Source organism: Scyliorhinus torazame, chromosome 15, assembly GCF_047496885.1.
Source record: "Scyliorhinus torazame isolate Kashiwa2021f chromosome 15, sScyTor2.1, whole genome shotgun sequence".
Lineage (NCBI taxonomy): Eukaryota > Metazoa > Chordata > Chondrichthyes > Carcharhiniformes > Scyliorhinidae > Scyliorhinus > Scyliorhinus torazame.
The window spans coordinates 25168739-25195896 of record NC_092721.1 but is presented as its reverse complement, the minus strand read 5'-3'; positions in this window follow the sequence as shown (position 1 = coordinate 25195896).

Here is a 27158-nt window from a genome sequence, read left to right as displayed (position 1 = left end):
TCTGCTGATGTCCTGAGGCCATCCTGACGGTGTAGGGCGTACTCCTCAAGTAGGCCGTTTTTGATGGGTCGGAGCATCCACAAAACGGTGCCGCCTCCGATTACGCTGTAAAAATGGATTCTCCGGCTGATCACCGAACGCAATTTCGGCATCGGCGACGGGAGAATCCCGCCGACAGTGTTATCGCCGGGGCAGGACACAGCAAAACTGGCGCCGAACCTAGACCAATTCACCGATTGTGTAGGGGCTAGCACTGGCACCAGGTGGAACACAATCGATTCCAATGAAAAACGATGCAGGATTCGCCGGGTCCGTGATTGACACTCGGGAGGCTGATAAGGTGCAGCCGCATATACACATTACACTCCCCATGCTAACTCATCCCAGCCAACAAAAGGGTTGTGCGAGAGCGTGCCCATACAGCTCCTGGGTCGGTTGGGGCCAGAGTGCACCCGGGAGGGGGGCACCTATACGACCAGTGGCCTTAAGTTCACAGCATGCGCAGCTGCATGGCTGTGACAATGGTGCTCCGTGCCCGTCCACCCAACTCCACAGTCCACCTTCTGGCCACCCCTCACTTCCCCACCCGGTCCTGGCAGAGAGCCCTCAGCCAGCGGCACAGCTATCAGAAAACTATGGCAATGTTGGGCATTTTCCGTACCCCTCTCTCTCTCTCTCAGCAGCCACAACGCCGGTTTCCTGACTTCTAAAAGGACAGGTGGACTGCGTCATTGGCCCATCGGAGGCGGAGAATCACAGCGGCCCCGGAGGATAACAGGTCGGGCCCGCGAATGTTATGCAAACAGTGTTTACTCTACGTGCGTTCTTGACCACATTTGCACTGCTGTCGGGGTGACAGGGAATTGCAATTTGGCATCAAATTGGCATACGCTGCGATTTTGGTGTCAGAACCTAATCTTCGCCCAATCCGTCAGCCAATGGGGACTATCATCCTGCGTGTCTGGCTTGTTCAATTTCCTCCTTTTCAGAGTTACATGTGCAAACGAAAACATAGAATGTGCAGCAGGTTCAACCTAATTCCCAGCACCCAGTAAGGATATTTCTTCTCTTCCAGTGCAGTTGGTATGCGTGAGCGTTATGGACTTGTGAAGGGTGTGGGGCGGGTGAAATAAAGGTGGGCTGCTTTCAATGTTTTTTTTCAGGCGTAACAGAATCTCTCACTGACCCAAAAATTTGGGTCAAATCGGTTAACAAAGCGACGCTAACCGGTGTGACTCACAGATGCGGTCGTTGAGAGGAAAAGATGACAAACCGACTTGCGCGAGTTTTACTTTGAGAAATCTATTTATTTATTCGGAACATTTTGATGGATCAGCCCTTCGTTATTCTCTGTGCTATTCATCACACAGCTACACTGCACCTGATGTTCTAATTCTTGGCTAATTATTTATTTGAAAGTAAAAAATAAAACATGTAAGGAACAGCGCCGAGGCACCTCAGAATGCTTCGCCTCGTCATCCTGACCTCCAGCAGTGAACACAACGCTGACCACTTCAATAAATCCAGCACCAAACTGACAATTATTTGCTGCCCCCCTGCCTTCTTCATATCAGGAATTGCTACAGGTCAGGCGCTATTCAATATGCTGGTCTCTGTTTCTGCTCTTTTCCAGCGAGATTACATCTCTGGGGGAGTAGGGGTGCCCATGGGGGCAAAGAAATTGAAAATGGTACCGCTACTAACAGACACAGGATGAGAGATCCCACAGAAAAACTCACACATCGTGGAAAGCAAGTCGAAGAGTAAAGTAAGAGGGGCAAAGATCAAAGTATCGATTAATCAATATTAACCTCGCTCACGAATGATCAGTTGCGAAAAGAAAAAACCGTTCCAGAATCATTTGACCCATTCATATTACCATCAGAACTCAAGCCTGTGTTTTATTTTTAATTCATGACGTTACCTTTGCTGGAATGAAGCCTGTTGACAGGCAAATTACATAAGCTGGTTGCAGGGCCCATGCAAAGGAAAATGAGGGCATATCTGAGACGAGTTGTATTCCCAAGGGGAATTTTTTTTAAAGTAGCAAGGAGCAGAAAATGGCATGTAAATAGCTGAGGCGCGCAGTTCTTCACTTCAGCAATGGCCCCTCATTACATCAAAGCAAATACCCCCCCACCCCCCCCAACAGTAAAGTTGCTTTGTCATTTGTCACTTATCCCTGTGCTGTTCATGCCTGCTCTCCCTGGGTGCTCAGCTCTTGCGTTTTGTTTGGTACCACAGATTCCAGCTGCCCCCCACCCCGATATGTTCCCTCCAGCACAATGTTCTATTCTGCTCTGGTCTGCGCCTTCTAATCGATGTGCTTGTGATCTTCCCAACAATTAACATGCCGGCTTATTAACGACAACTGTTTAAAGATTTGCGGGCGCTATGCTTTGTGAACTGTAAATTAATCGGGGAACAAGATGGCAGCCTGGCCCCCTGCCTTTCCCCGAAATCTTTCAGTACCGTCAGAAACATCAGGCGTAATTTTCTCAAATGATTTCTCCTTCCCAAGCAGTGTTGTACTTGTGCAGATTTTGTCGACGAGAGGATTTACATGCTGCACATTGAGGCAGCATTGGAGGAAGGCAGAGTGAAATTTCATTTTGATATATGGCTTACATTTATTATTTTACAGGCATGAGTTGTAATTCCATTGCCCTCAGGATCAATAATTTGAATGTGTTAAAAGAAATAAAAGATATTTCAGAAGTGATATAATACAAAACCTAGCACAGGCTACGTTGTTGCGGAATTAATTTCAAGAGCGTTTTGTGGTTCTACAAGATGCTGAATGCACAAAACCATCTCAGTAGGCAGGCTTGGGCTGGTTTTGAACTCAAACCTTTTGTGCTTTGGCTTGGATATCCTTGCTTGTGCAGCTCAGTGCTTTCAATCGCATCCTTTTAGAAGTGTCCCTCTTATTTTCCCCCTCTTTCATTTTTGCTAGTGTCAATGTGGTGAAGTGGGGAGGTGGAGTTAGATGGTGGGGAAAAAATGTTCCATCTCAAGCACCACTGAAATGTTAACTTGGTTCAATTGCCTGAGCTCGCATTTATTTATTTTGTAATCAATTTAGAGTACCCAGTTCATTTTTTCCAATTAAGGGGCAATTTAGCGTGGCCAATCCACCTACCCTGCACATCTTTGGGTTGTGGGGGCGAAACCCACGCAAACACGGGGAGAATGTGCAAACTCCACACGGATAGTGACCCAGAGCCGGGATTGAACCTGGGACCTCGGCGCCGTGAGGCAGCAATGCTAACCCACTGCGCCACCGTGTTGCCATGAGCTCGCATTTAAGCGGCAGTCAGTAATAGGTTCTCATACCCAATCCAGAATCTTGCACCATTTAGCTGATACTTTAGACCAATAATAAAGAAAATAGTCATGCATTCACATAGCACTTTTCTCTATCACCAGCCAATGAAATACTTCTGAAGCATAGTCACTGTTGTAATGTATGAAATGTGCAGCCAATTTGTGCACAGTAAGCTCGATCAAACAATGTGATAATGGTCAGATAATCTGTTTTGGTGATGTCGATGGAGGGGTGAATATTGTCCAGTACACTGCGGGGGACTACTTTGAAAGAGCACCATGGAATCTTTTATATCCACCTGAGGAGGCAGAGAGGGCCCCAGTAGAACAGTTCATCTTTAAGACAGCACCTTTAACAGTGAAGCACTCCCTCAGTACTGCACTAGAGTGTCAGCAGTGATTTTAATGCTTAAGCCCTGGTAGAGGCATGCTGTCCTTTAGACAAGCTTGTGTTTTGCAGAGTCCTTGAATGTATGATAAACAATATTCCAAGTCAACATTAAAAATATAACAGAGAGTTGTGTTAAATAATATTTCTTTCCCACACCTGCCATGGTCAATTCCTACGACACCCATCTCCAAAGGTCTGTCCTGGTCCACCCACGTCGACGCTACCACCATGAAAGCAGAACAGCGCCTATACTTCCTCAGGAAACTAAGGAAATTCAGCATGTCCAGATTAACTGTTACCAACTTTTACAAATGCACCATAGAAAGCATCCTATCTGGCTGCATCACAGCCTGGTATGGCAACTGCTCGGCCCAAGACCGCAAGAAACTTTAGGGAGTTGTGAACACTGCCCAGTCCATCACACAAACCTGCCTCCCATCCATTGACTCCATCTACACCTCCCGCTGCCTGGGGAAAGTGGGTAGCATAATCAAAGACCCCTCCCACCCGGCTTACTCACTCTTCCAACTTCATCCATCGGGAGGGAGATACAAAAGTCTGAGAACACGCACGAACAGACTCAAAAACAGCTTCTTCCCCGCTGCTACCAGACTCCTAAACGACCGTCTTATGGACTGACCTGATTAACACTACACCCCTGTATTCTTCACCCGATGCCCGTGTTTATGTAGTTACATTGTGTACCTTGTGTTGCCCTATTATGTATTTTCTTTTCTTTTCTTTTCTTGTCATGTACTTAATGATCTGTTGAGCTGCTCGCAGAAAAATACTTTTCACTGTACCTCGGTACGCGTGACAATAAACAAATCGAATCCAAATTTGATTGTTGGGCCATCAATCTGAACTGTTGACTTTGTTTGGGTCTCCACAGACACGACCTGAGAATCATCGAATTTACAGTGCCATTCGGCCCATTGACCTGCACCGGCCCTTGGAAAGAGCACCCTACGTAAGCCCACATCTCCACCCTATCCCCATAACCCCATCTAACCTTTTTGGACACCGAGGGCAATTTAACACGGCCAATCCACCTAATCTCCACATCTTTGGACTGTGGGAGGAAACCGGAGCACCCGGAGGAAATCCACGCAGACACGGGGAGAACATGCAGACTCCGCACAGACAGTGACCCAAACCTGGAATCGAACCCGGGACCCTGGAGCTGTGAAGCAACAGTGCTAACCACTGTGCTATCGTTCAGCACAGATAAGAAATGATGAAACAACCTCCATGGAGAGCAGGTGACCTTATTTACCAGTCAGTGGTGTGATGTGAAATTAGCCCTCCATGGGTTGGGAGTTTGTATGATATCATTATGTTTGGATAAGAACACTTCTCAATTCTGCGATCTGATTTGCCTTAGCCTTTCACTCTGCCATGAACTCTGTATTGTGTCCATGACATGTTTTCCAAATCTCTTCTGGTTTCCCACTTAGCCTAGACCTTATATTTTGCTCCACCTGCTCCAATCCCTCTCTTCAACAGCATAAAACCCATCAAATGTATGTCTCACTTCAGCTTTGAAGAAGAGTCACATGGAGTTGAAATGATGGGCAGGATTTAATGGAATCATTTCCAAGTGTCATTTTGGGTGCATTTGATGGTGTGTTTCTCGACTGCCTTGTCGGCAAGATCATGGATCGCATTTAACGGCACATAGTAACGGAAATGAACCCCCACGAGCTTCTCGCCATTGCTGGCTGTCTTGTCCATCTGATTCGCCAGACCCATGCTTCAACGTCTTGCCGCTAACAAGTGGGAGCTGATTTTAAAAGGCACCTCGCCACTCACTCAGCACGGCAGCTCGCTGACCTGCTCCTTGCTTTGGGGATGCCGACCTGACCGGGCTTCTCAACGCTGTCGCTGCAAGGCAGGGTCACCAATACCACCTGGGGTGCAGTAGCAGTGGCTGTCAGTGCGGGCAGCATGACCAGGAAGACTGCCGTACAAAGTCAAAGGAAGACCTGCAGCCTCCGCTGAGCTGTAAGGGTCACCCTCCCTAAAAAACAACTCAGAGTTTCCAGAATGTACAGGCAGTGAAATTCACTCCATTCAACTTAGATCAATTCAAATTGTCTCAAATCAGTCTGTCCTTTCTGAGATTAGTTGAAATTAGATTGCCTTGGCTTGCTTTGTTTGAAACTCTCGCCCATGTGAGTGAGCTCCAGTTGGTTTGATTCCCTTGCTCGCCTTAATTATTACTGCCTTGGAACTGAGGAAGGCTGGATTGTGACTCTGTTCCTGGTCAATCGCAAGTTCTAATCCACCAACATGCTGAATTTGAAATGTCTTTGCCCTTTATTGATTTTAATAGTGAAATGTATTAATCCGCATTTTTATTCCTAGACATTTGCCAATCATATGAAATCTATAAAGGTGTCTCCAGGAGACTTGCCTGACTTTCTCCCTTTCTTGCACAGAAGTGGCCTTCACTTCACACATTTCTTCCACTGCCTGATTATTCTGTTTGATATATTAATGAGCACAGATAGCCAATAAGAGTAGTATATGGACAAATAAAGAAGATAAACTTGCATTTATGAGGTGTTGTCCGTGACAAAGAAGAACAAAGAACAAAGAAAAGTACAGCACAGGAACAGGCCCTTCAGCCCTCCAAGCCTATGCCGACCATGCTGCCCGTCTAAACTAAAATCTTCTACACTTCCGGGGTCCGTATCCCTCTATTCCCATCCTATTCATGTATTTGTCAAGGTGCCCCTTAAACGTCACTATCGTCCCTGCTTCCACCACCTCCTCCGGCAGCGAGTTCCAGGCACCCACTACCCTCTGTGTAAAATACTTGCCTCGTACATCTCCTCTAAACCTAGCCCCTCGCACCTTAAGCCTAGTAATGACCCCTCTACCCTGGGAAAAAGTCTCTGACTATCCACTCTGTCTATGCCCCTCATAATTTTGTAGACCTCTATCAGGTCGCCCCTCAACCTCTGTCGTTCCAGTGAGAACAAACCAAGTTTATTCAACCTCTCCTCATAGCTAATGCCCTCCATACCAGGCAACATGCTGGTACATCTCTTCTGCACCCTCTCTAAAGCCTCCACATCCTTCTGGGAGTGCGGCGACCAGAATTGAACACTATACTCCAAGTGTGGCCTAATTAAGGTTCTATACAGCTGCACCATGACTTGCCAATTTTTATACTCAATGCCCCGGCCAATGAAGGGAAGCATGCCGTATGCCTTCTTGACTACCTTCCCCATCTATGTTGCCCTTTCAGTGACCTGTAGACCTGTACACCTAGATCTCTCTGACTTTCAATACTCTACCACTGACCTCCTGACAATCCAAATTTCTTCACAACTGATGTAGTACAATGAAATTAATTGTTGTCACGATGGGCAGTCAATGTAGGTAGAGAAAAAAGATTAACAACCAGGTAGTCTTTATTTTAGGTAAGTTTATTGAAGTATAAATGTTAGTGAGACCTCCACAGTTCTTTGGAAAATATCCAACATATTGGGCGGGATTCTCCATTGGCTGATGTTGAAATCGCCAAATGCGATTGGGCGGAGAATAGGTTCCGACGCCAAAATTGCAGCGGGCGCCAATTTTTAAATATTGTTACAAGTAGGCTTACATTAACACTGCAATTAAGTTACTGTGAAAAGCCCCCAGTCGCCACATTCCGGTACCTGTTCGGTAACATGGAGGGAGAATACAGAATGTGCAAATTACCTAACAGATCGTCCTCCGGGACTTGTGGGAGGAAACCGGAGCACCCGGAGGAGAACCATCGAAGACACAGGGAAAACGGGCAGACTCCGCACAGTGATCCAAGCCGGCAAGTCCAAGTCAAAACTGGGATCCAGGCGCTATGAAGCAGCAGTACTGACCACTGTGCTACCGTGCCGCCCATCGCAATTCTCCGTCACCTCGACAACGCCGTCAATGGGGTCAGAACGCACGTATAGTAGACACCGTTTGCATGTCATTAGCGGGCCCGACCCGGTATTCTGCAGGGCCTCCATGATGCTCCGCCTCCGATGGGCTGAGTCCCCAACAGCGCGGTACACTTTTGCTTTTAAAAGTTGTGAAATTGGCAACGTGGCTGCTGAGGGAGAGGGGGTACGCCGCCGTAGTTTGCTGACAATTGTGGCGCTGGCCGAGGGGTGTCTTCCGCCAGGGCCGGGGGTAGCAGCAAGGGATGGCCAGGAGGTGGGCTGTGGGGTCAAATGGTCGGGCACGGAACACCATTACCGCAACCGGAAAGACAGCCATGCAGCTGCACACGCAGCTAACAGCTTATGTTATCCTCCAAGTCTGAATAAAGATTGTAGATTTCCAGTTAACACAAATTCTTTATTCAGTAGGTTTGTTCAGTTTCCAGAGCTTAACTAGATATAATACAGTCAAGAGGTATGACCAGTGAAGCTAAGGTAAGCTGCCTATGCTGAGCTGTCTCTGTGTGCTGCTGCTCCCTAGCCCTATGCTTCCGAAAGAGGCAGATCCTGCCTTGGGCTCGACCCTTTATACCCGTCTCTGATGTCCTCTAGTGATGCTGTGGCTGTTACATCTGTGCTGCAGTCCCTGGTGTATGTGCAGATGTATGTACAGATGTACAGATCACTACATCCCCCCTCTTTTGATTTGATATGTTTTCTAGACTGGCTGCAAGAAAACTGTACATAACAAGTGGTGAGAATAAGCAAATCTGCACACTGTGAAAATGATAAAAGTAATACAGAAACAATTAACTGTGTTGTGAGTCCATCGTGAGAAATGTCCATATTCGTCTTGTGGGTGTGTTGGAGTGTCGTCACAAATCTATCGGTCGGGTGCCTTACGGCTTCTGCTGGAGCGTCTTACCGGTGGTAGTAGGGATGATGGTTTGATGTCATCAAGAGTACTGTCTGGCGTTGTGTGGCGAGGAACGTCCTGTGGACAAATGGACTCGGTCAAGTCCAGTGTGGGAAATACTGGCGTTATAGGTCGAATCTCTAATAGATCCCGGCGGTTACGGCGACAAAGTACTCCCGCAGACGATTTGACAATGTAGGACCGCGATGCCTCCTGCCTGATCACTGTAGCTGACTCAGACCATCTGCCTTCTGGGTCCCTGATTCTGATGGTGTCACCTATTGTCAGTGGCTTGAGTGGGATCGCATGTTGATCGTAGTATAGTTTTTGTTTGGAGCATACTGCCCGCATGTCGTCGAGAACCGGTGCATTGCCGGGGTCTCGGAATTGCTTTGCCGGTAGGGTTGGCCGGATGTCTCTGCCGAAGAGCATTTGCGCCGGTGACAGTCCTGAGCTCAATGGGGTTTCTCGGTATGATAACAGAGCTAGGTTGATGTCGGAACGTGACTCGGCTGCTTTGCTGATGAGTCGTGTAATGATGTGGACACCCTTTTCCCCTGTTCCATTTGATTGCGGGTAGCGAGTCTGTGTCGCACCGTTGTCTGACCTCGGCTTTTTCTTGTGTTTGTGGTATTGATTCTGTATGTCATCGTTCGTGAAAGCTGTTTTGCTTGTTTGTTCTGGAGCAGATGTGAATTTGTGAGATTCTTTATCGTGCCAAGGCATGTTTGTAGTCTTGTCATTGTTTCGCAGTGTGCTGTGGCATTGTCCTTCACATGCAGAGTTGTACCATTTAGTACAGGTCGTTGTTTCATTGTTGTTGTTTCTGTCATTTCTGTCTTTGTTGTTTTCGTTGTCGTTCTTGTTGTTCTTGTTGTGCTGCATGTTGTTTATGTTGTTGCTGTTGTTGTTCTTGTTTCTGCTGTGCTTCTTGCGGTTTTTGTTGTTCTTGTTGCGCTCAATGAGTGTGCCATGTGGATGATTTGAGTCATTGTCACAGTTATTGGAGTCAGTGTCCTTTGTGGTCTCTGCTACATTGAACGTATCTTCTTGAGAATTGTGAGAATGATCTGATGTTGCATTGATGTTGGTGACATCAGTCGTTTGTGGTGGATTCGATTCATCTTCTTTGCTTCCTTGGTACTCCTCTTCTGGAGTCATTTCAGGTTCACTTGAATTATCATTGATTTCTAGGGGCTCCTCTTTTGAAGTCATTTCAGGTTCATTTGAATCATCTGTGATCTCTTCGTGCTCCTTTTCTGGAGTCAAAATCTTCACAATTTCATTTTGTTGTGGGTCGTAGAGCTTCTTTGCTGGAATCAAAATCTTCAAATTTCTATTGACGTGGTCTCTCTGGACTCTTGGTGCTCCTCTTCTGGAGTCAAAGTCTTCAAGGTTTCAATTGACGTGGTCTCTCTGGACTCACGGGTGGCCGTCGTCGGATTATTGAGTGTTTCTGTGCAGACGAGCTGAGATATGTCAGTCTCGCTGTGATCCTGCACATCCTGTATGGGAATTGTGATTTCTTCATCACTTGTCTCACATACAGTGGGTAGACATTCAGTGTCTTTCTGGTGGTTCAAATAAGATTGATAGATCTTCATGGTCTTGTACATGCATGGCGTTCGCGATGGAGTGGTTGCTTGCTTCCATTTTTGAGTCTGTCGCCGAGCTGTCTGTGGAGGCTTGCGTCACTCTCTTTGTGGAGGCTTGCGTCGCCCTCTTTGTGGAGGCTTGTGTCGCTCTCTCTGTGGAGTCCTTCATCGCTCTCTCTGTGGAGTTTGTCATCGCTCTCTCTGTGGAGTCCTTCATCGCTCTCTCTGTGGAGTCCTTCATCGCTCTCTCTGTGGAGTTTGTCATCGCTCTCTCTGTGGAGTCCTTCATCACTCTCTCTGTGGGGTTTGTCATCGCTCTCTGTGGAGTCCTAGATTGCTCTCTCGGTGGAGCCCTTCATCGCTCTCTCTGTGGAGTTTGTTATCGCTCTCTCTGTGGAGTCTGTCATCGCTCTCTTTGTGGAGTCGTGCAGTGTTCTCGCTGTGGAGTCGATCTGTGCTCTCTCAACGGAGTCGTTCTGTGCTCTCTGTGTGGCATCGTCTTCGTCTTGGGTATTGCTGTCATCCAATGTACCGACAATCTGCCATGGCACCATGGTATTGGATTCATCTACCATGAGAAGAGTCGTATTGAGCTTTTCAACCGTGTTGCTGATGCTGTGATCAGGATCTCCGAATAACTCAGCCATGTCTGAGCAGTATTGTGTGTATTGTTCGATAGACAAATCATCGCTTTTTGTTTCGGAGTTGTGATCGTTCTCTTCATGTTCAATGAACAAATCATCTTCTTGTGTGGAGGCTGAGACCCTTCGTGGTGCGTGGACCACTCTCTGTTTCTTGGCGTCAAGCCGCAGCATAATCCTGCACTCACGAGTCGGGATGTTATATATGCTGGGCTGAAGATTCCCCATTCCGAAGAACTCATCGTCGGTGTCTTCACGGTACAACTTCTCTAGTTGCGGTTCGGATTTGGTACTGGGGTAGTCATCTCCCAAGATGAAATCTTTGCCTGAGTTGTAGTCTAAAAGGACCATATCATCTTGTAGGGCGGTGCTAACTGCTTGTTCCAGGGTGTTGTGAAAGTTATTTTCAACTGCTGGTGTAAGTCCGGGCATTGTTCTGTCTTTTGAGGCAAGAAAATTGGGTTTTGCAGCTTTAAATTTCTTTTTGTTCATTTTTGTGCATTTCCCTTTTAAATGGGCGTAGACCTGGTCCTCTGATGTCATGACGCTCGTGACGTCATGCCTAGGACTCGATTGCCCATGCGCACTCCGAGTTTCCTGTACTGTGCCCTCTTTTCGCAACTGAGCATGTGCGGCTCCTTTCTCAAGATGGCTGCCGCTCAGAACCCCCGTCTTTCTCCGATTCAACCCTGCGTCCGCATCGTGGTGGGTTTTGGCGCCGTTTTTACCGATTTTCTTTTCTAGACACTGATTCTGTGTTTGTAAAGACTGACAGGATTGATTTTGTCTTTGTTCATAAGCAAGGCATTTTTGTATAGCAGTTTCTAGAGTTAGATGCTTATTTTGTGATAGTTCTTCCCTCAAATTTTTATAAGATAGCCCAGAAATTAATTGATGCAGTATCACAGTGTCTCTGAAATCAGCATAATCACAGCCTTGTGGTATTAACTTGAGATTTGTAATAAAATCAGAGATGAGCCCTCCGTTTCTCTGACAAGAGTTAAATCTTTCCCGCATCGCACCAGCCTGACTGTTACAGCGTTTAGCAAATTTTTTGAGTATACAGTCTACTGTGGTGTTGTGTTCACCTTCTAGGTAATTAAAGCAATTATACATTTCTCTTGCTTCATGCCCTCCTGTTGAGAGTAATAGGGCTATTTCCATTGCGCCAGAGGCAGTGCTTAAATCATTAGATGTGATAAATATTTGGAACAGTTGTTCAAACATTTTCCAGTTATAACTTAAATTATCGGTTGTTTCCAGCTGCCATGGAGTTCCAACAAGTTCCATTGAATCAGTTAGTCGTCGAGGATCCATTTGCTGCGAAGTCTTCCACAGTTGAATATCTGGTTTAAGTTTTTCTTCTCTTGCTGGTGTCTAGCTAGCTTTCTGAAATCACTCCGGGTACCATATGTTATTCTCTAAGTCTGAATAAAGATTGTAGACTTCCAGTTAACACAAATACTTTATTCAGTAGGTTTGTTCTGTTTCCAGAGCTTAACTAGATATAATACAGTCAAGAGGTATGACCAGTGAAGCTAAGGTAAGCTGCCTATGCTGAGCTGTCTCTGTCTGCTGCTGCTCACGAGCCCTGTGCTTCTGAAAGAGGCGGATCCTGCCTTGGGCTCGACCCTTTATACCCGTCTCTGATGCTGCCCTCTAGTGATGCTGTGGCTGTTACACCTGTGCTGCAGTCCCTGACGTATGTGCAAATGTATGTACAGATGTACAGATCACTACACAGCTCACTGTGAACTTAGGGTCACGGGTCGTAGAGGTGTCACCCCAGGCCACCTCCCTCAGTGCCCTCTGGACCCAGCTGACCCATCAGCTGTAGGGCTGCGCTCCAGCACAACCAGTGCCATCATGTTGGCTGGGATGAGTGTGTGTGGGGACTGTAATGTGTATATGCGGCTGCAGTGGCTATCACGAACCTGGCAAATCCGTCACCATTTTTCAATGGAATAGATTGTGTTTCGCGTGCCACAGTCGGTGAATCGGCTCAGGTTCGGTGGCAGCTTTGCGGTCGTGAAAATCCCCGAATTCTGCTTCGGCGTCAACTAGTCTCAGAAACGGAGATTCCAGCCCGTTATGTATATACCTGAAAGGACTAACTGAGCCTTCGTTCAATATTTTATCCGAAAGTTAATACCACTGACACTGCAGTACTCCTTCAATACTGCAATAGGTGTGTTAGTGTAGACATAAAATCTAGTATTTTCAGAAGAACTGGGGAGTCCTGCCCTCGCTAAATTTATTCCTCAATGGACATATCTAAAATAAAGACTACCTGGTTGTTAATCCTTCTGCTGTACCTACATTGACTGCTGTAGCCATCTGGCATGGCCACTTCCCGATTACAAAATGGACACTTTGCAAAGATTGCAGGGAAAATGGACAGTACTGAGAACGCAAGCAGGTGTAGGGTTTGTTTGTTGATTGAAGTCGTAGCTCCCAGACAAGACCGATACTGCAAAACCATTACCATACTGATGAGCTATCCCCGGGGACAAAAAGGTAATATTTAAGTAAACAATACCAAGACAGACACCCCGGCGCCAGAGGAGACCAGAACAAAGCAGGCCAACGGCCACCTTGGACACGCCCAGCAATCATGGCACCCACCCCTCTATTGGAGGAAATCGATAGGAATGATTGGGAAATGGCTCAATTAATTGGGGCCAAGTTCAAGGCCCGCCCAAAAGCGCGCAAAGTCCCTTTTGGGTATAAGAAGAATCCCCCAAGACAGAATCGCTCTCCTGGCTCCGGCTCTCACCAAGGAGAGACCTGCCCAACAGCAACATCAGAACAAGTAAGTCCAAGGTCAACGCACGCTACCAGACAGACGCTCCTAGCTGTTATTCTGTACCAATTCACCCCAGCAGCCTCAGAACCGAACAACGGCCATTGTTCCTCTGACTGAGTGGGCGCCTGAAGCTAAGTATAGGCTTTTAGCAGTAGTGATAGTTTAGTCTGTAGAGTTTTGTGCATGAGTATATTTGACTGTGTGTAAATAAATGAGCATTGAGTTTGAACTTACTAACTGGTGTATCGAGTCTTCGATCAGTATTCGGTTTTGAACCTTGTGGCGGTATCGAAAGATACCTGGCGACTTTAGAACAAATATAATTAGAATTAAGGAAGGCGACCATATTGGCCGCCATCTTCAGAGCCAAATTAAGAGAAACACAATTAGCAACACTGCCCATCATGACAACAATTAATTTCATTTCTACTTCACCAGCTGTGAAGAACTTTGGATTGTCAGGAGGCCATGAGGTACTACAGAAATGGAAGTTTATCTTTATTTTTTCATATATTATTCTTATTGGCTGTCTATGGTCATTAACACATTAATGAAAACAGAATAATCAGGCAATGGAAGCGATGTGCAACGTGAAGGCCATTTCTGTGCAAGATGGGGAGAAAGTCAGTTGAGTCTCTTTGAGCCACCTTTATGGCGTTCGTATGACTGGCTTAAAAACTTATTTGGTAAATGCCTGGGAACAAAATTAAAAAAAAATAAATTTAGAGTACCCAATTCATTTTTTTTCCAATTAAGGGGCAATTTAGCATGGCCAATCCACCTACCTTGTGCCTGGGAACAAAAATACAGATTGATTAATTTTCCTATTAAAATTCATAGTTTCTGTCTCAACCACTAACCATGGAAATGAATTCTACATTCTCAATGTGCACCATGAAAAGAACATCTCAATCTCTGACATTTCATCTTCATGGACACAACAAGTTAAGAATATTCCTTGATTAATAGAAATGTTACTGCACAATGTGTGTTTTGAAACTGGTTCGGAAGATTCCTAAAGTGCATTATCAGTGCCTCCAGTATGGTGCCTTCCTGAATTGTATCCATCCTTCCTGCTCCTGGCCTATTGGAGCCACTACAAGGCCACACAACTAGAGTCACCACTTTATAAGGTCACACTCCAATTGATACGAATAAGTTTTGGGAATGCTGACAAGAACAGTTCTAGAAGTCAGCTGTGATGGAAGCATGAGAGGGTTTGCATTTTGAAGGTATTGACACATTTCCCTTACTACCATTAGATACATGGGTCAAAGTGAGGACTGTTGATCCGAACATTAGTCTAAATCATGTTCAGATGTCAAGAGGACGAATAGAGACAAGAGCAGGATTGTCTGTTTCAGAGACTAAGTGCTGACTTTGAAACAGAATCAGTAGACGTCGACCACAGCAAAATTGATGCCGCTCCCAGAGCAATTCAGGAACTGTTAATCGGCTAGCACCGGCGCCACGAGGAACACGGGCGATTCCAATGAAACACGGTGTCAGATTCGCCGGACTGAGATTGGCACTCGAGAGGCTGACAAGCTGCAGCCGCACATAAGCACACCACTCCCCACACACTCGCATGCCAGCTGCCAAGGTGGCACTGGTGGTGCTGGAGCGTGCCCATCACGTTGCTGGCCAGAGGGCACCTAGGGATGTGGCCAGGGAACACCAATATGACCCGTGGCACTAAGTTGAGAGTGGGCAGTCAGCGGCATGCTGCCTTGCAGGCTGCAGCGATGGTGTTCCGTGCCCGGTCACTCCGCCCCCTCTCTCTCCCTCAGCAGCCACAGCGCCTGTTTCCCGATTTTTGAAACCGCAATTGAACCTTGCCGCCGGTAATTCCTCCTGACGGAGGCGGAGTATTGCGCAGGTCCCGTAGAATACCGGGTCAGGCCCGCTAATGATATGCCAAAGGCATTTACTGTACATGAGGAGTTGAACTCATTGACGCCGCTGTCGAGGCGCCGGAGCATGGCATTCTGGTAGGCGCCTGACGGCGGCCACGATTCTGGCCTCAAGACCGATTCGCCGCCTAATTGCCTTTTCTGATTTTGGCTTGGGCCGATGGAGAATCCCGCCCAAAATGTGTCATAATATGTCAAATATGTCATCTATATACTCACTTATGAAATGGGGTGACTAGGGGCTTTTCACAGTAGCTTCATTGCAGTGTTATTGTAAGCCTACTTGTGACAATAAAGATTATTCTTATTTTATATATAAAACCATGGCCTCATTTGCTTATTGTTGGTGCTAATCTCATTAACTTGTTTGTTGAACTTGCCATCTAAACCCAATGATTCACCTTGTATCACACCATTATTTCATACTAGATCCTATTTCCTTCTGTTGAGCCATTACTGCTTGTGTTCGGTCAATTCACCTTAAAGCCTGAATTGTACATTAACCCTTCCGCTGTGAAATGACTCCACGTCATGCATTCTGGAGAGATGATTTGCTTTTTGGAGGCTTAAGTGCTAATTTTTTGACTCTCACTGTGGTGCATTACCCAACAGATGGCAAGGTAGAGACCCAGGCATGTTCACCTCTGTGTCCGTTTTGTACCCCTGCTGAAGAAGCTGGGCCGGCAGCAGCGCCGAAGAAATTGGCCACTTAGTGCCAATTTCAAGTTTCCCAGAGCAGATGCAACGCAGTTAGATATAGTCTAAAGCTCCCACTGCTTTATCCCAACAATGTGTTTCCACTCAGCATGATGGCTTTCAATTTTCCACACAGATAATTTGGTGCCAACTTAATGCCAGTTAATATTGTATTATCAACAGTTTAGTGTTTTGGGAAATTATAAGCTGGATAAAATTGTTTAATATTGCTGAAAGGTCAATGAAATGAAATGAAATGAAAATCGCTTATTGTCACAAGTAGGCTTCAAATGAAGTTACTGTGAAAAGCCCCTAGTCGCCACATTCCGGCGCCTGTTCGGAGAGGCTGTTACGGGAATTGAACCGTGCTGCTGGCCTGCCTTGGTCTGCTTTCAAAGCCAGCGATTTAGCCCTGTGCGTTTCCAGCCCAAGACAGTTTTGATGAGACTTCTGAAGTGAGTCACATGGTGCACCAGGCTAATAAAACCAATTCTTGGCAACATAATAATGGGTAAATAAAATATTTCATTGAGAGTTAAGTATGAGTACATGAATAATATAACTAAAATATAATCAGACTCAGTTAAGCTTCATATTTGTAGTGATTTGTTGACAAATGAGTCATGCAAAATAAATTAAATAAAATGCAGGAATGTACTCAATTATTTGCTGGCAATGTTCACACCCATTTTAGCATTACATAAGTGCAACTTGATGTGGAAAATAGGGTTTGCTTTGCAACTTGTAACCACAATGTGGCCCTTTTGAAATTGGCAAATATATTCTGAAAATAACATCATGACAAACATGGAGGGCGCGATCTACCGGCCTCACCGCGCCTGACCTGGTGACGCGGTGAGGCCGTTAAATCTCGTGACAGGCCTCTCGCGAGATTTACGACACTTGCTATGCCTCACGTGATCCAACGGGATCTCATGAGGTGTCGCGATCTGGATCCTGCGCTTAATGGATGGGACCCAGATTTGCACATTCAAGCGAGTAGTTAGTCTCACTTGAATATGTCTGCACTGCAGTTAACCAAGGCGCCGGATCGAATGGCCTTGCCCCAGAGATCCTGCCGTGGCATCGTTTAGCACTGGTTTTCACAAACATGGACCAGGCATAATGACACTTGGGAGGAGGGGGGTGTCTCTCTAATGATCGGAGGTCCCCCGATAGTCGGGCTCTGGGCAGGGTGGCACCTTGGCACTGCCACCCGGACTCCTTGGTACCGCCAGTCTGGCACCTTGGCACTGCCAACCTAGCACCCTGATAGATTGTTTCTATTCCTTCATGGGATGTGGACATCGCTGGCTAGGCCAACATTTATTGCCCATCCCTAATTGCCTTCAAACTGACTGGCTTGCTCAGCCATTTCAGAGAGCAGCTAAGAGTCAACCATCAACCATGTTGCTGTGTACTGCATGAGGAACGGGATTGGATTATGACTGGAGGTAAACTATTCCATTCACAAAAATCTCTCTCTTTGTGTTTATTCCTTTTAAGATCACAGTTTCAGCAGTCATGTTGTTGACCCTCTACTTATTTTACCCAGTAGTTTATCAAATGATAGTATTGCCTCCATGATCAGGCTCCATCTGCTGGATATATATACAATTACACAGTGCTCCAATATGATTTTAACATTCAGTATCATTCATCAAATTTACAGATACTAAAATATTCTCTTGAGTGTAAACTGTGTTAAATTTGATTAGTTTCATTCAGAATCAATCGAATTAGGCAAGTTCCATCAATGCATCCTTTATATCTCCAAGCAGCAAAGAAGATGGCCTGTCAGTATAATTGAAAATAATGACTTGCATTTATATAGTGCCTTTCGTGACAGCCAGGTATTTTACAGCTCATTCAGTTCTTTTGAGGTGTAGTCACCATTGCAATGAGGAAGCGCAGCATCCAATTTGCGTAAAGCAATTTCCCACAAACGGCAAAGTGATAATGACCAGATAATCTGCATTTGTGATGATTGTTGACGGATAAATATTGTCAAGGACATTGGGTATAACGCCCCAGCTCTTTTTCAGAATAACACCATGGGAATCTCTCCTGTGCACCTGGGAGAACAGACCGGCACTTGGCTAGACATCTCCTTCAAAAGACAACACCTCCAACCATGCAGCATTCCCCCAGCATTAGATTGGAGCATAAACATACATTGCTGGAGCAGGATTTGAACCCACGTGTTAGAGGGAAGAGTGCTGCCAGCTGAGTCACAGCCGACACTATTGAAGTAAAGCAAACAGAGCATACCCATTAAAAATGTTCATCTATGGCAGCATATAGCAGGTAAAAGAATGAACGGATTTTGATCATTTTACTGACACCAGACACATAAATCCAAAGATTTGACGGACACCATGTCCAATGAAAACCTGCATTTGATAGATTTCAAAAAGTCGTCTGTGTTTCACTTTGTTGTGAGGTTGAGCAGAAACAATAGAAATAAGTGGCCAGTATCAGCCACCTTCTTCCTGCCATGCGCTGACCTCAAGCACTCCACCTTTAAAACAATTCCAGGCAGGCAGTCAAAGCAGCTTTGATTACGGTTTGGCAAGAATTGGGAATACGTGAGGAATTTGGACAGGGTGCGATCAGCTGTCTTGCCTTCGAGCATTGCTTTCTTCCGACTTTGATAACATCGGCCAAAATCAGAAACAGCATAGTTTCAGCCAGATGAAGAACTTCTGGATCTTCAGAAATGCCCCACAATGACATTTAACAGCAACTTTTTTCCTTCTTTATTCTTTCATGAGATGTGTGCGTCGCTGGCAAAGCCTGCATTTGTTGCCCACTCCACAATGTCCTCGTTAAGAACATTTCCGAGATCAGTTGAGAGTCAACCACATTGCTGTGGGTCTGGAGTCACATGTAGGCCAGACCAGATAGGGATGGGAGATTTCTTTCCGTAACGGACTTCAGTGAACCAAGTGGGTTTTTCGAATAGTCAATGATTGTATCATGAACACCATCAGCTTTGTGTTCCAGATTTATTAATTGAATTTAGGTTCCATAAAATGCAATTGTGGGATTTGACCCATGTCCCCAGAACATTAGTCTGGATCTCTGGATTACTCATTCAGCCAGGGTAATCCGCTCGAGATCCATTGTCCTTCGGGACACTCTTGTGTGATCAGCCTTCAGCCCATTACAGAGTCTGGTGGCCTTTTTTGTCTATAAATGGGAGGTTAGTTGCGTATTAATAGCATGGCTCTGTTCTTTTGTATAAACGGTAGTGGGAATTCCAACAGTCAAGATAATGATAATTTGTTCAAGTCTAGACACCCCAGGAGAAAACCTTTGTATGAGGAGCTTGGTAGATCTCAAAGAGAGGGAGAGAGAGAAGGGGTCCTGATTGTCAGGTGGAGGAGAAGGATTTTTAAAGCCGCAGTGAGAGGACACAAGCTTGCCATCCCCACATTGATTCTGTATAGACCTCCCTCTGCCTCAGGAAGGCAGATAGCTTATCAGAGATCCCTCCCACCCAGGTATTGCCTTCTTCCAGATCCTACCATCAGGCAGAAGGGAGAGAAGTCTGAAGACCCGCACATCCAGACATAGGAACAGCTTCTTCCCCACCGCTACATGACTCCTCAACGGTATCCCCTCGGACTGATATGTTCCCTGTAAGAACACTATTCTCGACGCCCTGTGCTGCTCTTGCTGATGTCTTTGCTTTGTTTGGCCCCTTGTTCCGCACTGGAACGAATCATTGCTTGTTGATGTACCCTTCGTCAATGTTCTCTGTTGGTTATTCTTTTGTCTATTATGTACGTACTGTGTACGTGCTGTAGGCCAAAGAAAAATACTTTTCAATGTACTTCGGTACATGTGACAATAAATCAAATCAATCAATCAATGGAAAGCTGTTCCAGAGACAGGCTTTCGAAAAGGGTCTGAAGGAGCTTCACTAATAGCAGAAAAAATGCTTCGTAAAAACATGTATCACATTTGTCGGTCTAAATGGAATGAGAGCTGTATATTCATTTGAAGTGCTGTTTAATGGGAACTCACGTGTTAGGGTTACATAACTGCATGTAGTCTGTTATTTTTCCGGTTGAAGTTTAAAAGTTGAAATATTGTTTCAAAAAAATAGTTTATAAAATAACTAAGCCCTACTGCTTATGTTATCACTCCAAATTGATCTTTCTGCACCGCCTTAAAACTTTAAAACATTATGGTTCAGGTCCAGTATATTAGCCACTGTTGAGAACTGACCAGGTGTCTGTAACACCATACATGGCAATGACTGGTGGATCATGCAAAACATCATGTCCTTTTGGTGTTCGCAACAGGCAAAGTATCACACTCAACCAGCCCATGCTTGCAAAACTCAGGACATAGTGTCCAACATTAGATGTGATTCCACAATTGGACAGCACTTTCTAAACAATCCTAGTTATGCTAAGAATTACACTGAAAAACAATTTAAGACTACCAGTCAGTCTCTCAGTGTGATTCACTAGCTGCTACGTATATTGACACACCATCTCAACAGAGGCGCATTTCCATGCGGTGCGCTTTCCCCCAACTAAACAAAAGCTTCAAGGATGGCCATTCCCTGGTTCATCCCCCATGGCAATGCCTTGACCAATCAGAGTTGACCTGCCTGGTTTGAATTTAAACAAAAGCTTGGCAGTTGACTGTTCCCTGTTGCATTCTCCATTTAAATGCCTCTATTAATCAGAGTCCTCCTGTCAGACAATCAGCACCCTCTTCTCATTCAAGGCAAATTGTTGTTCCCTTTTAGATTTGGTTTTCTTGTGAATCTGTCCTGATGAGGGCAAAATGGAAAGCTTCAACACCATGTCTCTTTTTTCCAAAACAGTTAAGATTTTTGGCCTTGAACCATATGACTAAATGCTGCAGCCAGACTTGCCTTCCAAATGCTTATTTGGTGAACAGTTTTGTCTTTGTTTAGCATCTCTGGTGGCATAATTGGGATTGGCATTCTCAATGTGTAGAATAGCAGTTCGAAATCATATTCCCCATGAGGGAGCATCTGGGTCCCTTATCACCATACCATCGGAAAGTATTACTTTACAAATATGTTTTAATACATGCAACATCTTCCAAATCTGACAATAATCCATCTGTCCTCTTCATGATACTGACTCACCTGCTAAGTTTCCAATATTTTCTGTTTCAGGTTAATAATTTCTAGTTTGTTTTCGTCCAACAGTCTATTAGATTAATTCGTAGGATTTTTTTTTTGTTGGGTGCTGATGTTTTTCATTCATTTGGGATGAAAGCATTGCTGACAGGGCTGGCATTTATGGCAAATCCTTAGTTGCCCGATTTGATACAACAGAATGTTTTACCAAGCCACTTCAGATCGCAAACTTGCAAGATTCGATTGGTGTGGGACTGGAGTCAGAAATAGATACATTACTTGTAATCTGTCATATCTTCTACAAGGACCCCCGGGAAACCGTTGATCTCACCATGGGACTAGTGGAGTCCAAGCTTCCCAGGTAAGGGGTGGAGGCCGCCCCCTCCTCGTTAGCCTTACATATAAAGCTGGCCCAAGCAGACCTCAAAGCTGTTGGTTGTCCCAACAGAGACTTGATTGGGAGAAAGTTTAAATTCATTTAGCTAAATAAGTGAGAATTAAAATGTTGGTATTAGTACTGGCACCCATTAAACTATCGGGTGGTGGCGGGATTCTCCGGTCCCCTAGCCGCATGTTTCTCGGCAGCGTGTGGTTCGCTGGTGGTGGGATTATCTACTCTTGCCACTCGTCAATGGAATTTCCCATTGAAGTCACTCCCCGCCGGCGGGAAACCAGTGGCCGAGGGTGCGTTGTCGACAGGAGCAGAGAATCCCAACAGCTAGAGAATTCGGCCCTGATGGTTGTTACAAATAAATCTTGTTCACTAATGTGAACCAGAGGTGGCACAGTGTTTAGCACTGCTGTCTCACAGCGCCAATGACCTGAGTTCAATTCAGCCTCGGGTGACTGTCTGTGCGGAGTTTGTACAATCTCCCCATGTCTCTGTGGGTTTCTTCCCACGGTCCAAAGATGTGCAGTTTAGATGGATTGGCCATGCTAAATTGCCCCTTAGCGGCCAAAGAAAAAGGTTGGCTGGAGTTAGGGGGATAGGGTGGGGGTGTGGGCCTGTGTGGGTGCTCCTTTGGAGGGTCAGTGCAGATTCAATGGGCCAAATGGCCTCCTTCTGCACTGTGGGAATTCTATGATTCTATGAATAGCCTTTAGGGAGGAATATCTGCCATTTTTACTTTGTTACGCTGCTTCAGACTCTCAGCAATGTGATTGACTCTTAACTACCCTCTGAAATAACCGAACAAACCACTGTGTAGGCATTGCCAATAAAGGCTGGCCTTACCAACCATGCCCACACCCTGTTGCGGAGGAATTAAAAGAAAAGGTTACATTCCCTGAAGGAGATTCATGAACCTGTTGAGCTTTTATGACAATCCGACAGCTTCATGATCACTTTTACTGAGAACACTTTTTCTTTTATTTCCACAATATTTTTTTAAAGCTGAATTCAAATTCTCAAATTGCCATAGTGGGACTTGAGCTTGCGTTCTGATACTGGACTAGTAATTCAGTGCGATAATTACAGTCAGCAGCGTGATCAAAGCAGCATTAACCAACACAAAATGGAAATGTCATAATTGCCAATGCACCAGGGAAAGCTTTTGCATAAGCGACAATATAAAATGAATTGGAAAAGTTTCTCGGATTGATTGTTTGAGCCATAAATACATCCTCTTAAAAAGGTTCTTACAGTTTTGCTAGCAGCACCAAAGATAGACAGCTTCCCTGCAATGTTGGGAACACAATCAAACAGGGAGAAATTTATTCTCAGGTTAATCATTGGATCTCCACATTCAACTCACCTTGTTAGAACCAATTGCTGTGTTTCCTGCTCGCAATTTACACCAACACTTTAAAACAAACGTCCTTTCATTTATTCATAGTCATCACGGGAAAGGCCAGCAATCATTAATCATCCCCAATTGTCTGTGAGAAGATGGTGGTGAGGCACCTTTATTAACTGCTACAACCTGTGTGATGTAGGTGCATCACAGTGCTGTTATAGATGGAGATCCAAGATTTGAACCCAGCGACAGTGAAGTTATGGCAATATAGCACCAAGTCGTTATGGTGTGTAACTTGGAGGGGCACTTGCAGGTGGGTGTGTTCTCATGCATCAGATGCCCGTGTTCTTCTGGGTGGCAGAGGCCATGGGTTTGGAAGGTGCTGTGAACGAAACCATGGCAGGATGTGCAGTACATCCTGTAGATGCACCTTCACTGCAGCCACTGTGTGTCAGTGACGGAGGGATTGAATATTTAAGTTTGTGGCAAGGATGCCGATCAAGTGGTCTGCTTTGATCTGGATGGTTGTGGCTGTTGGAGGTCAGTCATCTCAGTCCCGGGACATCACTGCAAGCATACCACAGGGTAGTGTCCTAGGCCCAACCATCTTTAGCTGCTTCATCAATGACCTTCCTTCCAACATAGCGCGAGATTCTCCCCTACCTGGCGGGGCGGGGGGTCCCGGCGCTGAGGACTGGCGTGAACCACTCCGGCGTCGGGCCGTCCCAAAGGTGCGCAAATCCTCCGCACCTTCAGGGGTTAGGCCAGCCCCGCAGGCCGGCGGGGAAGGGGCTGGGCGCCATGCCAACCAGCGCTGAAGGGCCTCCGCCGGCGTGAGTTGGCGCATGCGCGGGATCGCCAGCGTATGCTGGTGTCATCCCAGCGCATGTGCAGCGCATCGGCCATTGCGGAGGACCACAGCGGCCAACGGGGAACAATAGAGTGCCCCCATGGCACAGGCCCACCCAGGGATCGGTGGGCCCTGACCACGGGCCAGGGCAAGGTGGGGGCACCCCCCGGGGCCAGATCCCCCTGCGTCCACCCGAGGACCATGGAGGCCGCTCGTGCAGCCAGGTCCCACCGGCAATTACCTGGTGTAACATACGCCGGTGGGACCCGGCGAAAAAAAAAAATGGGCGGCCACTCGGCCCATCAGTGGGCCGCTGCTAGCGGCCGCTGACCGGAGGATTTGGCAGCCGGCGGGGGCGGGATTCACGCCGCCCCCCAGCAATTCTCCGCCCCGGAGGGAGATCGGAGAATCCCACCCATAAGGTCAGAAGTGGGAATGTTCGCTGATGACAGCACAATGCTCAGCACCATTTCTGACTCCTCAGACACTGAAGCCGTCCATGTCCAAATGCAGCAAGACCTCGACAATATGCAAGCTTGGGCTGACAAGTGGCAAGTAACGTTTGCACCACACAAGTGCCAGGCAATGACCATCCCCTATATGAGAGAATCAAACCTTCGCCCCTTGACATTCAATGGCATTACCATCACTAAATCCCCAACTAATAGCATCTTGGGGATTGCCATTGACCAGCAACTGAACTGGACTAGCCATATAAATACTGTGGCTACAAGAGCAGGTTAGTTCTGCTCCAAGTGGATGGGCAGCACGGTAGCACAGTGGTTAGCACCGTTGCTTCACAGCTCCAGGATCCCAGGTTCGATTCCTGGCTTGGGTCACTGCCAGTGCAGAGTCTGCACGTTCTCCCCGTGTCTGCGTGGGTTTCCTCCCGGTGTTCCGGTTTCCTCCCACAAGTCCCGAAAGATGTGCTTGTTAGGTAATTTGGGCATTCTGAATTCTCCCTCAGTGCACCCGAACAGGCGTCAGAATGTGGCGACTATGGGCTTTTCACAGGAACTTTGTTGTACTGCTTGTGACAATAAAGATTATTTTTTAAAAAGTCACTCACCATCCTGACTTGGAAAAATATCACTGCTGCTTCACTGTCACTGGGTCAAAATCCTAGAACACCCTCAAGTACAAATCAATGAATACAACCCTTCTTCCTGGAGCTGTACTCATCCAGCAAGTGACATCTGAGTGGAATGTTGAATTACAATTTTACTAACTCAAATAAGATTAGTTTTGAGAGGATTGGTTGAGTTCGATTCTTATTCTTTCTAGATAGGGGAACTGACTTCTGGGACTCATAATTGTAAGTTCCACCATATTCATTTAGCTTATTTTGGATAATTATTTTTGTACTTTTTCCATTTTCTTTTATGCCTTTCTGGGTTCAGTGAGCATCTGAGAGAATGAGGGCTGTACCAAGGACAGCAGCATTCTACAACTGGTCACCTGCAATGGTGACTGTCCTATTCCAGCTGAGAAAATATTTTGTTCTAAGCTGTTGCACCATGGCGTGGCAATGATGAACAGTGTAATATGTGGGCACAGTATCCTGTGAGCACCAGCGCTCTTTACTGCCATCTGTGCCTGCAATATTTTCCTTGAATTTGGAATTTTCTTTTGCCAAGTTATGTCTATCAATCAGGACACTCTGCAGGCAAGCGTATTTAACGATTAGATCTATAATTTTCCCTCTCTGTGAACCCTGCAGTTTCCTCTTTACAACCACACTGCAAAAGCAGATGCAGAGCTAGGGGGTTGGCGGGTAGATTGGGGAAACATCTCCCACTCTCCGAGCTCCGAGGGATTTTGAGTTATTAAAAATTAGCAACTGGTTAGTCCTTGTTGTAACCGTTGGCTAAGTGATTACTCACTTGAGATAGATTCAAAGCATATTGCCAAAGTTTACAAGTGTGTGCCTTTAAGCGATTTCCGGAACTGTGCAGAGAAGGAAATGGTGGGGTCTCAAGTGTATAGGCATGTTGGAATTGCGAGAAAGAAGCTGAAACTCTTTTTCACAAGCTTAACCACTTGCTGCGCAAGAATTTTAGTTGACTGATTAGGAGGAAAAATTAAATAGGACTGTCAAGCATTTATGCTCACCTGCTCATAGCTCCTCATCATTGGTGGCAGATTTGCTTTAATTTGAATCTAATGATTAATAGGAAAACAAAATTGACATATTAACAGTTCCTTTTTTGTTAAGTACAAAGAAATCTGGTTAAATTGCTTGTAATATTATGTGTATCATTTTTTGTAATCTCTCACCAACCAATCTCGGGTATATGACAAAGATGGATGTGGTAGCACAGTGGTTATGTTATTGGACAAGTAATCTAGAATCTTCGCCTCATCATCGAGGGTTAAGAAATCAAATCCCACAGCAGCTGCTGGGGAATTTTAATTCAGTTAATTAAAATAAAGCTGGAATGGAAAGCGAGTTTCAGTAATTATCGTTATCAGTGTTGGTGATCATGAAATGACCAAATTGCTGCAAAAGCCCATTGGGTGCCCTTTCAAAATGGAAATCTGCAGTCCTAACCTTGTCTGCCCTTTCGGATCATAGGAAAACGAATAGACCATTTAGTCTCTCAGGCCAGCTCTGGCATTCAATGATCTGCTACCCAACTCTATATACCGGCCTTTGCCTAACACGGTTGATTTTTGAAAATCTGTCATCTCAATTGATCAATATCGGGAAGAGAGTTCCAAACAACACCTTTTGCGTGCAAAATTATTTTCTAATTTCACTCCTGAATTGAGGTATTATTCTGGTGAATCTACATTGCAATCCCTAAGGCTCTATCTAAGAGGTGATGCTCACGACTACTCACAGTCCTCCAGGTGTGGTCCAACCAAGGCTTTTATATGACTCCAGAATGTGGTTGACAATTAGAGCATGATGTTGTGTCTAAATCTCATTATGGCCACTAAATCACGCGAGATTATTCCGAGAATAATTTCTGTTAGATAATGTCCCACTTGATGTCTCTCTATCCCTTGCATTTGTGAGTAGTGGTGGCACAGGGATACACAAGTCACACACCATCCTGAATGATATTGCAGTTACTTTGTCATTGCTGGCTGAAAACTCTGGAACTTCTTACCAAGAAGCTTGAGAGTAATGCACCACACAAACTGGAGTGATTGAAGAATGCAGCTCTCCAGCTTCTTCTCAAAGACCATTAGGGATGCACAATAACTGCTGCCTTTAACAGAGATTCTCA